General features: G+C 35.0%; 1 pseudogene; it reads left to right on the top strand.

Annotated features, from left to right (window-relative positions):
- The first annotated feature begins 1,133 nt into the window (after positions 1–1,133).
- On the top strand, positions 1,134–1,866 carry LOC100464753 (annotated as a pseudogene).
- The last annotated feature ends 8,004 nt before the right edge of the window (positions 1,867–9,870 follow it).

Genomic DNA, 9,870 nt, shown 5'->3' with positions numbered 1-9,870 from the left:
TATTTTCTTCTACTCTCCCTTTTCCCAGTACCACATGAAGAATACAACTATTTTATTGCAAAATATATATTACTACTACCCTATATCAGTTTTAACTGTCTCTCGTCCGAGCTTGTAAAACTAGTCTTTTTGCTTTAGTTGTTATTCACTCTAAACCATGTTCCACATGCCAGCCAGACTTTTCTTTCTAAAACTAATATTTGATCATACCACTCTTCTTACCAAACTTTTAGATCTTTTCTAATCCAAACTCCTTTATATTACATTAAGATCTTCCACTGTCTGGCAACAAACTGCCCTTACAAATTTCAGTTGCAATTTCTTCCTCACATTCTAATTAGAGCAAATGCTCATGGTTTTCTTGAGAACGAATTGCATTTGGGAAAGAAAGAAGAAGAAGAATTGCATTTGTGCATCTCTATTCCTTGACTTGTTTCCTCTGCTTCTGTTGTCACTTACTTTGCTTCACAGCATTAATTGCGCTCACTGCAAGGTCTTCACATGTATGTCTCTTCGGGTAGATAGTATATGAGCTTATTTATTTTTATTTGTTTATTTGATCTTTATGGACCTACCACAAAATAGGTCACTCAAATTGTGTGTTTTCAGTTAGTGAAGTAAGCTGATTAATTCTTTCAAGAGAATTTCTTAGTCTGGTTAAAAGATATACAGCCTAGGTTGGAATGAAAAAGGGAAAATAGATATTTAACTACGTACTGAGACATTTTTCTTTTTATAATATATAGTTGGTTTCTTTTTCTTGTAAAACATAATTAGTAGTGATGAATCAATTATCTATACTCCTCTGTGCAACCCAGCTACATACTCATACTTATCTCTGTAAGTCAGATGAAGTAATTGAGTCTTAATCATTAGATCTGCCCTCTACAACACACCCACTAACACTCTGCTGGATCTTAGAAAAAAAGCAAACTTAAAGCATTTAATGCAGCATATTTGCAGAAGAGGTCCAAGAAAAGCTGCCTTTGCTGTCATGGTCAAGAGAGGAGGAGGAGCGGCTGCTGCCGGTGCTGGGGTTCAAGGAGGGACACGCTGGCGCCGGGCTCTGGGACAGAGTGAGGTACAGATGCGCCACCCGCAGATGCCGCAGCTGCTTGTGGCCTGAGTGTGTAATGAGCCAAGGGGACTCAAACCCAGCAGCTATTCCACATGCAGCAGAATGTATTCAAAGAGATGACAGATGGATGTCTCAGCATAACAGGTTTGTCCTGGACTGCAAAGACAATGAACCTGATGTACTGTTTGTGGGGGACTCCATCGTGCAGTTGATGTACCAGTATGAAATAATGGCGAGAGCTTTTGTCCCCACTTCATGCACGGAATTTTGGAACTGGAGGAGATACAACAAGACTTACTTTATGCAGACTAAAGGATGGAGAACTGAAGAATATTAAGCCTAAGGTCATTGTTATCTGGGTGGGAACAAACAAGCATGAAAACATGGCAGAAGAGTAGCAGATGGAATTGAAGCCATCGTATAACTTATCAACACGAGGTAGCCACAGGCCAAAATCTTTGTTCTGGGTTTGTTCCCTTGAGGTGAGAAACCCAAACCTTTGAGGCGAAAGAATGCCAAGGTGAACCAACTCCTTACGGTCTCCCTGATGAAGGTTGCCAGTGTTCAGCAGTGGATACAGATGGGGGCTTTGTGCACTCAGACGGCTCCCTCTGCCGTCACCACACATTTGATTTCCTGCATCTCACGGGAGGGTTTAGACAGAGTTCTACAAACCCCTGAATGAACTCATAATGAAGTTGTTGGAGGACACACCTGCGGAGAAACAAACCACCGTTGCCGGACTGGCTCCCATCAGTTTTAAGAGCACCCAGGCTTCCTCAGATTAGTTAAATAGCTGGTACTACAGAATCCTTCTCATAAGGCACTTTGCATTGTATAGAATGTTCCTGGATGTTCATATCTAGTGTTTGAAGGGCAGGAGGGATTTAAACTGGTCCTATACATAGAAGGTTGGTTTGGCATGGGAGAAAAATTAGTCAAGGAAGATTGGGCCGGTGATGGGTATTAAGGAGGGCACGTATTGCATGGTGCACTGGGTGTTACACTCAAGTAATGAATCGTGGAACTTTACATCAAAAAATTGGGATGTACTGTATGGTGACTAACATAACATAATAAAAAATAATTATAAAATAAATAAATAAATTCATTTGAAACCAGAAGGGGACTTTTTAGTCACGTGCGACACATTCATTGAATTATCGCTGTTTTCCCCAGGACAACATCAAGCCTAAATACTGAACAAAATGAAGACTTTTTTCTTGGCCTTTGTTTCTGTGGTTGATGTCATATACAGTAACAATCAGGATCATACCTATTTGGCTTTAAAACAGGTGACTTTTTGGGGTGCCTTGGTGGCTCAGTCGTTAAGTGTCTGCCTTCAGCTCAGGGCCTGAACCCAGGGTCCTGAGATCGAGCCTCACATCAGGCTCCTCTGCTGGGAGCCTGCTTCTTCCTTTCCCACTCCCCCTGCCTGTGTTCCCTCTCTGCTGGCTGTCTCTCTCTCTCTGTCAAATAAATAAATAAAATCTTTAAAAACAAACAAAAAAACAAACATACAGCATCAGATTGGACATGATTTTCATTCAGATAAGGGGGATGTTATAGAAACCATTGAATTTGTTCCACTCTCTTAATCTTTCCTATGTTCAGCAGTGGTAGATAGGTTTTGCCTCATTTGGGGGACTCTATGGAACGTATTATATTTATGCTGCTGAATACCATGTCTATAATAAACCCATGCATACTGCTTTTCCTCCCTGTTTCCCCTCATCCCCATCTCCATTTTTACATTTGTTTCTTTTGTTTTGTTTTTTGGGTCCTTGTTGACATTATAGGCTTTTAACATATTTTTGACTTAGGAGTTCTGCTGCTGGAAGTATAAGTCCCCAGCCAATTACTGTCATGATGTGTAATTCATTCTTGTGTGGTGTTCTGTGCATGGAGTCTGTGTAGTGCTATCTATATTCAGAGTTCTGGTTTGTTTTGTTTTTCCCTTAAAACGTGTTACAGTTTCCTTTTTTTGAAAAAAAAAAATCAGAATTCTGTTTCCCATTCCTTAAACCCTGGCATATTTCATGTTTTATAGTATCTTAAGGTGTATGTTTTATTTTTTTATTGGCTTAATTTTTAAATTATATCAGTTCAGAAAAATTTGGCCTTTTTTCGTGGGGAAACAAATGGAGCTGCTCTTCAGAATAGACATTCTATCTTGATCCCATCATTTTAGTGAAAAAGAACTAGGTTTATTTAACTTTCTGGGTTTCTCCTTAATGTATTTTCATCTGAGAATTTCTTTCAAGAGAGCTCTTTGTAATCTTAATGGTTTGCTTGAACTACAAGAACTGCCATTTAAAAAAGAATGGGACAATACATGGTTTATTGTTCAGTATACCTGTGGAATATGTACAAACTGGATCTACAAACAAGTATGTTAAACTGGACCAGGTGGGTATTGAAATAACCTATTAAAATATGCTCTACACTAATTCTGCTTAATGTTCCAGTTCAGTAACTAAGCTTATGTTTTATGTTCTGCTTGCAAGGCAAATGACAGGGCTTTTGTGTGTTGGAGGGAAGTTGTTGATTTGTGCAAAAGCCACTTCTGATTGAGAGGGATAGGACCTGGGCTGGTGTTTTTCTTGTGAAACCTCTTTCTAGGATTTTTTTTGGGGGGGCCTTTCTTTTTTTTTAAATAAATTTCTAAAAGGATCATGTCTTCATTAACAACAAAAAAGACATGCCATGTTTACTAAACCTGTTTACTACACTAAAATTTCCTTTAAAAAAAAAAAGAACAAGAGTGCTCTAAGGATACTGAGTTATTTTCAAAGACACAGAGGTGCTAATGGGAGACATATCATGCCTTTTCAGAGTGTGCTTTGTGAATAAACAGAAAACTTTATGGCCCCCTTTATAACAAAAAATCTAAGCAATTTAAATAGTTTTAATAAAACCAAATCATATTTTAAACAGGTGTCAGTATCACTATGTCCTAGGCCAACCCCATATGTATTTTAAAAATCATTTCTAGAGATTCCATGCAAATGAGTCAGAGAAGTAAAAATTATCAAGAAATTTGTGCAATTTAACATGTTTTGTTTTGTTTTTTTCATTTGTTAAGTTTTTGGGGCAAATTTACTGAGAACAAATGAGAAATAGGAAATAAGGAGGGGCTCCAGGGTGGCTCAGTCGTTAAGCGTCTGCCTTCGGCTCAGGGCGTGATCCTAGAGTCCTGGGATCGAGCCCCACATCAGGCTCCTCCACTGGGAGCCTGCTTTTTCCTCTCCCACTCCCCCCTGTGTTCCCTCTCTCGCTGGCTGTCTCTCTCTCTGTCAAATAAATAAATAAATAAAATCTTAAAGGAAATAAGGAAAGGAGTGGGAGAAGGGGCAGGGAGAAGAGAGGAAAAGGCATCAAGCACTTTGACCAAAGTCATTTTGAAACAGTACTTAATAAATTGAATATACATGAACTTTTACTCTCTTCCTACAACTACTGTTCACATTATGTGTAATATAAACATTTTTACATTTGTGAAAATTTTTCTAAAACATATGTTATTCTAAATCATATAATTTGAAATATCTTCATGATAATCTATAGCTTTTAGAACTAGTGAATCAAGTTAGATTATGTAACTAGTCAACCTAAAATAAATAACATCTTTTTCTTTAAAGATTTTATTTATTTATGTATTTATTTATTTGAGAGAGAGAGAGAGAGTGCAGGGGGAGGGGCCGATGGAGAGGGAGAGAGAGAATCTCAAGCAGACTCTGTGCTGAGCCCAGAGCCCAATGCAGTGCTTGATCCCACCACCCTGAGATCATGACATGAGCCAAAATCAAGAGTTGGATACTTAACCAACTGAGCCACCCAGGCACCCCATAAATACATCTTTTATATGTAATCATTGGCAACTCAAAATGAGGAGGGAAAACTAAATGTTATAAAATTTTGGATGTATTTCTTATGTCGATATGTATTTTTTATTTGTATTTGTTTTGGTTGTAATGGAAAAAAGCACTGTATATCTTAAAAGAAAAACTTGCAAAAAAATAATTTTCAGAACAGGAAAATGAAATTAGACATTTCAGTTAGACATTTTCTTTCTGTGTATATTTTCTCTTTGCTATTTTGAACTCGTGAAAAATGGAATTTAAAGTTTTCTGCCAAACATAAACTATCTTTTTTTTTTCCTGAGCTAATGTGTATTTTTCTGAGCTACTTATTAAAATTCTGAGTTAACCCTTAATCTTTCTGAAATGATACCATTTTGGCATGTTCAAGCAGATGAATGTAACTCACTTAGCTGCTTTTTCTACAATTAACCTGTAATTAAGCAACATACATGTTAATAAAAATAGAAAAACTTGCAAAATATCATTGGGAAAAGAAATGTCTGTCTCTGAGAGAGTGCCTCCATAGGTACGGAAGTATTATAAATAACTTAATAATGCATTCTATCTCACTGATCCTAGTCACAAATATCCACTCTTCCACACAGAAGTTTTTGAGTAAGGTGAAATATATTATTAATCCAAAGTGGCTATTTCTATAACCTTTGTCAATGATGGGAAATGGGTTATCATTTTCATACTTGCAACTAAGCGTGCTTTGAAAAAAAAAATCTAGTATCTATGCCAACCTAAGTAGAAGAGAAAACTAGAAGTGGGACTTTGATATTGATTAAACTTTTATTATTCAAGAGAAAGTCCATCTCCTACATGAATCCTTTTCTTATCATCGCCTCTGAGAGATTAGAGTTTTTTGACACTTAATCATTAATATTACTTTAGGTTTCAGTAGTATAGGAGATGGGTTTTGTCTCCTTATCAGAAAATCTGCTCAGCAAATTTTGAGTGCAGGCAGACTATATAACTCTCACAGTGCAGCCACTAACCGTAGCTGATTTATACATAAGTAGCTACCTAACCAATGGTGATTGAACCATATTTTCCTGGGCACTTAAAATTTGGATGCTTAAAGAATGAATTATTTTGTTCTGGTGGGTCAAAAGCAAATATTATATGCATATATAATGAAAAGCCAGTTCACAGATGAATAACTGTAGATTTTCATGGGTACTGTTTATTAGGTAAAGACCCTCTTGTATATTAGTTTTTTGAATATTCTGGATTCTAATTATAAATGGGTGATGACTTTTGTTAATTTATTTTTTACTTTTGTTGTTTTTATTTCTCAATCTATTATGAAAAATCATGTGTTTTTTCTTCATTCTATTAATATAGGGTATTACAGTGATCACTTTTCCAATATTAAGCCAGCCTTGCATTCGTGAGATAAATGCCACTTGTAAGGATGTTTTATACTCTTTTATTATACTACTATATTTATTTGCTAATATATGTTTTAAGGATTATTGATTATGAAGGGAAATTGGTTTGTAATACCTTATAATTTTTGTCTGGTTGTGCTATCAGAGTTGTTTTGGATACATAAACTGAGTTTAGAAGTATTTCATTCTCCCCACCTCTTTGAGAGAGTTTTATACACTGTAGATATTATTTTTTCTTTAAATTTCTTATAGAATTTATTAGTGAAACCATTAAAATTGGTGTTTTTGTAGTGTAAAAGTATTGATGATTCAATTACTTTCAAAGTTATAGGGCTATTTAGCTTCATATTTCAGATTGTGTCAGTTTTGTTTATTAGTGCAATTCAAGGAATTTGTCTTTTATCTAAGTTGTCATATTAATTGGCATAAATTTTCTTATAATATTATTAGCCTTTTAATTTCTGTGATTTCTTTCCAATGATATCTCCACTTTAATACCTAATAACAATTATTTGTATCTCCCCTTTATCTTGATTAGTACAGCTAGATGTTTATTACCTGAATTTATGTTTTCAAAGAAACACTTTTACTGTATTAATTTTTCTACTTTGTCTGGATTCTGTATGCTGTGTGTTTCCTTCTTCTTGATATGATATCAATTTTATTTATTTTGAGTTGATATTTAGGTGAAATTTTGGATTTAGAGTTAATGCTGGAATAGATTCAGGCTCTGAGGGATGTTGAGACAGCATAAATGTAATTTGAGCACAAGAAGGACATTAGTATTTCAGTGGTAAAGAGAAGACTGTACTGAGTTGAATAGTTTCCCCAAAATTTATATCCACCTAGAGTCTGTGAATGTGACTGGCATGATCTGAATACTGTTTTACCTCCAAATTATGTGTTGAAATCCTACCCCTCAAGGGTGATGGTATTAAGGATTTATATTAATGCTGGCATTAAGGATGGAACCTTCATGAATGGGATTAGTATTTTCATAAAGGAGACCCCACAGAGATCCTGCGTCCCTTTTACCATGTGGGAAACACTGAAGAGGCACAAACTTTTAACCGGAAGATAGCCTTTACCAGAGCATAAGCATACCGTTGCCTTGATCTTGGACTTCCAAGCTTCCAGAACTATGAGAAATAAATTTCTATGGATTATAAGCCAACCACTATGTAATATTTTCTGATAGCAGCCTGAACAGAGTGATGTATTACTCTATATAATTATTAGACAGTGACCTTGTTTGGAAATAGGGTCTTTGCAGATGTAGCCAAGTTAAGGTAATTTAATGCAGGTTTAGGATGGGTCTTAAATGCATTATAACTGTTGTCTTTGTAAGAAGTGAAAAAATTTGGACACAAATACTCATGGTGAATGCTTTGTGATGATGGAGGCAAATATTGCAGTAATATATCTCCAAGCCAACAAATACTAAGTATTGCCAGCAACTATCAGAAGCTAGGAAAAGGCAAAGGATTCTCCTCTAGAGCTTTCAGAGAAAGGGTGTCCCTGCCAACTCCTTGATTTTGGATTTCTAGCCTCAAAAATTGTGAGATAATGGAGAGGGGCAGAAGGATAGGGAGAGAACTTTAAGCAGCCTCCACACCAAGCATGTGAGCCCAAAGTGGGGCTATATCTCATGACCTTAAGATCATGGCATGAGTCAGATGGTCAACTGACTAAGCCACCAAAGCTCCCCTGTTTTGATATTTTATTTTATTTCATTTTATTTTTATTTTTATTTATTTATTATTTATTTTTAGATATTTTATTTCTTTATTTGACAGAGAAAGAGAGAGGAGGAGAGAGAGAGCAGCAGAGGGAGAGGGAGAAGCAGGCTCCTTGCTGAGCAGGGAGTCCGATTCCGGGCTCAATCCCAGGACTCTGGGATCATGACCTGAGCTGAAGGCAGATGCTTAACTAACTGAGCCACACAGGCATCCCCTTATTTCCTTTTATACCTTAACTAAAATGGTGGTTATAAACTGCTTTACTATTTTTTAATGCTTATGCTACAAATCATAGCACTCATTCAAAACGTATATATATATTTTTTCATCATGAGTAATGCAATTTATTATCTTTATAGCAATGCAAGTGTCTTTGAAAAAAATTATATGATCTATTTTTTCATATATATCACAATTATATATGTGTAATATGTATATATATATGTAGTTAAAACTGTTCAAAGAATTTTCTCAATATTTTTTTAAACATTGAGAGAAAACAAATTTTAAAAGTACGTGGGAAATCACTCTATAAGTAGCAAAATGCTACATAGATATTTTTAATGCCTTATTAAATTAGGTAATTTGAAAGCGAGTAGAATTACTAAGTTAGAATTAATTTATAGTTTATAAACCTGTTGAAGGTAAATTCTGTCAATGAACATGCACCTCTTGTTATAATGGTAAACATTAATAACTCCCTCTAATCTCCTTAATAGTTATGGTAACTAAGAAAGACAGTACATTCTAGGAATTATATAGATTCTTTATTCATTGATTTAAAGTCACTGCATACTTATTTCATATTACAAAAGTTATGTTTTATAAATCTGTCTACCTTATTACTAGATTATGAGCTCCGCAATTAAAGGATGGAAAAATATAATATTTTGGCATGACAAGTGGCTAGTTCCATAATAGGAAAACTATGGAATAATTTATATGTAATATAAACAATTGATAGCTAAATATCTTAAAATATAATTGCATAATGTCAATAAAAATGTGAACCCCAAGGTTAATAACAATTTTTTTAAAAATTTGAGCCTCCATTATATACTGGTCAGTGTTCAGATGTTTCTGTCACCTTTATAATAACTCTGTGTTAGTTATTATTTTACCATTTAGAAAAAGACTGCATCTCCAAGAGAATAAACCACTTTCCCAAGAAAGCAAAATGAAAAATAATGACATTTGTGAAATTCTTGGTCGTTTTAATTGGGACATATAAAATATAAGAAAAGGGGCAAAAGATACGATTATAGTTGGTGGCAGCATAGCCAGTGATGTATAAATGCTATTTTTCCTCATTCCATATGCAATAGCATCTACCCAGCAGCAGCCACAGCAAAGCAGAGGTTGGCAAACTAAGGTGTGAGGACCAAAGCCAGTCTTTTGCCTATTTTTGTTAGTCCATGAGCTCTTATGGTTTCCATACTTTTAAATGATTGGAAAAAAAATTAAAAACAATATTTGTTGAGACAAGGGATTATACAAAATTCACATTTCAGTGTCCATAAATAAAGTTTTATTGGGACAGAGCCATGCCATTTGTTTATGTGTTATTTATAGCTGATTTTGCACAATAATGGCAGCACTGAATAGATACAACAGATTGTAGGGCGCATAAAGCATAAAATATTTAATGTCTGGCCCTTAACAGAAAAAGTTTGTCAACTCCTTCTCTAGAATATTTATTATTCTGTGTGTAAGTGCATTTATAATAATGTGTATATGTATGCATACATTTAAAAATATAGTATCATATATATATACATATATATGATAAGAAA

This window comes from Ailuropoda melanoleuca, chromosome 3, assembly GCF_002007445.2.
Source record: "Ailuropoda melanoleuca isolate Jingjing chromosome 3, ASM200744v2, whole genome shotgun sequence".
NCBI classification, from domain to species: Eukaryota; Metazoa; Chordata; class Mammalia; order Carnivora; family Ursidae; genus Ailuropoda; species Ailuropoda melanoleuca.
The sequence above is the reverse complement of the archived record's forward strand: the minus strand, read 5'-3'. Positions and strand labels throughout refer to the sequence as shown.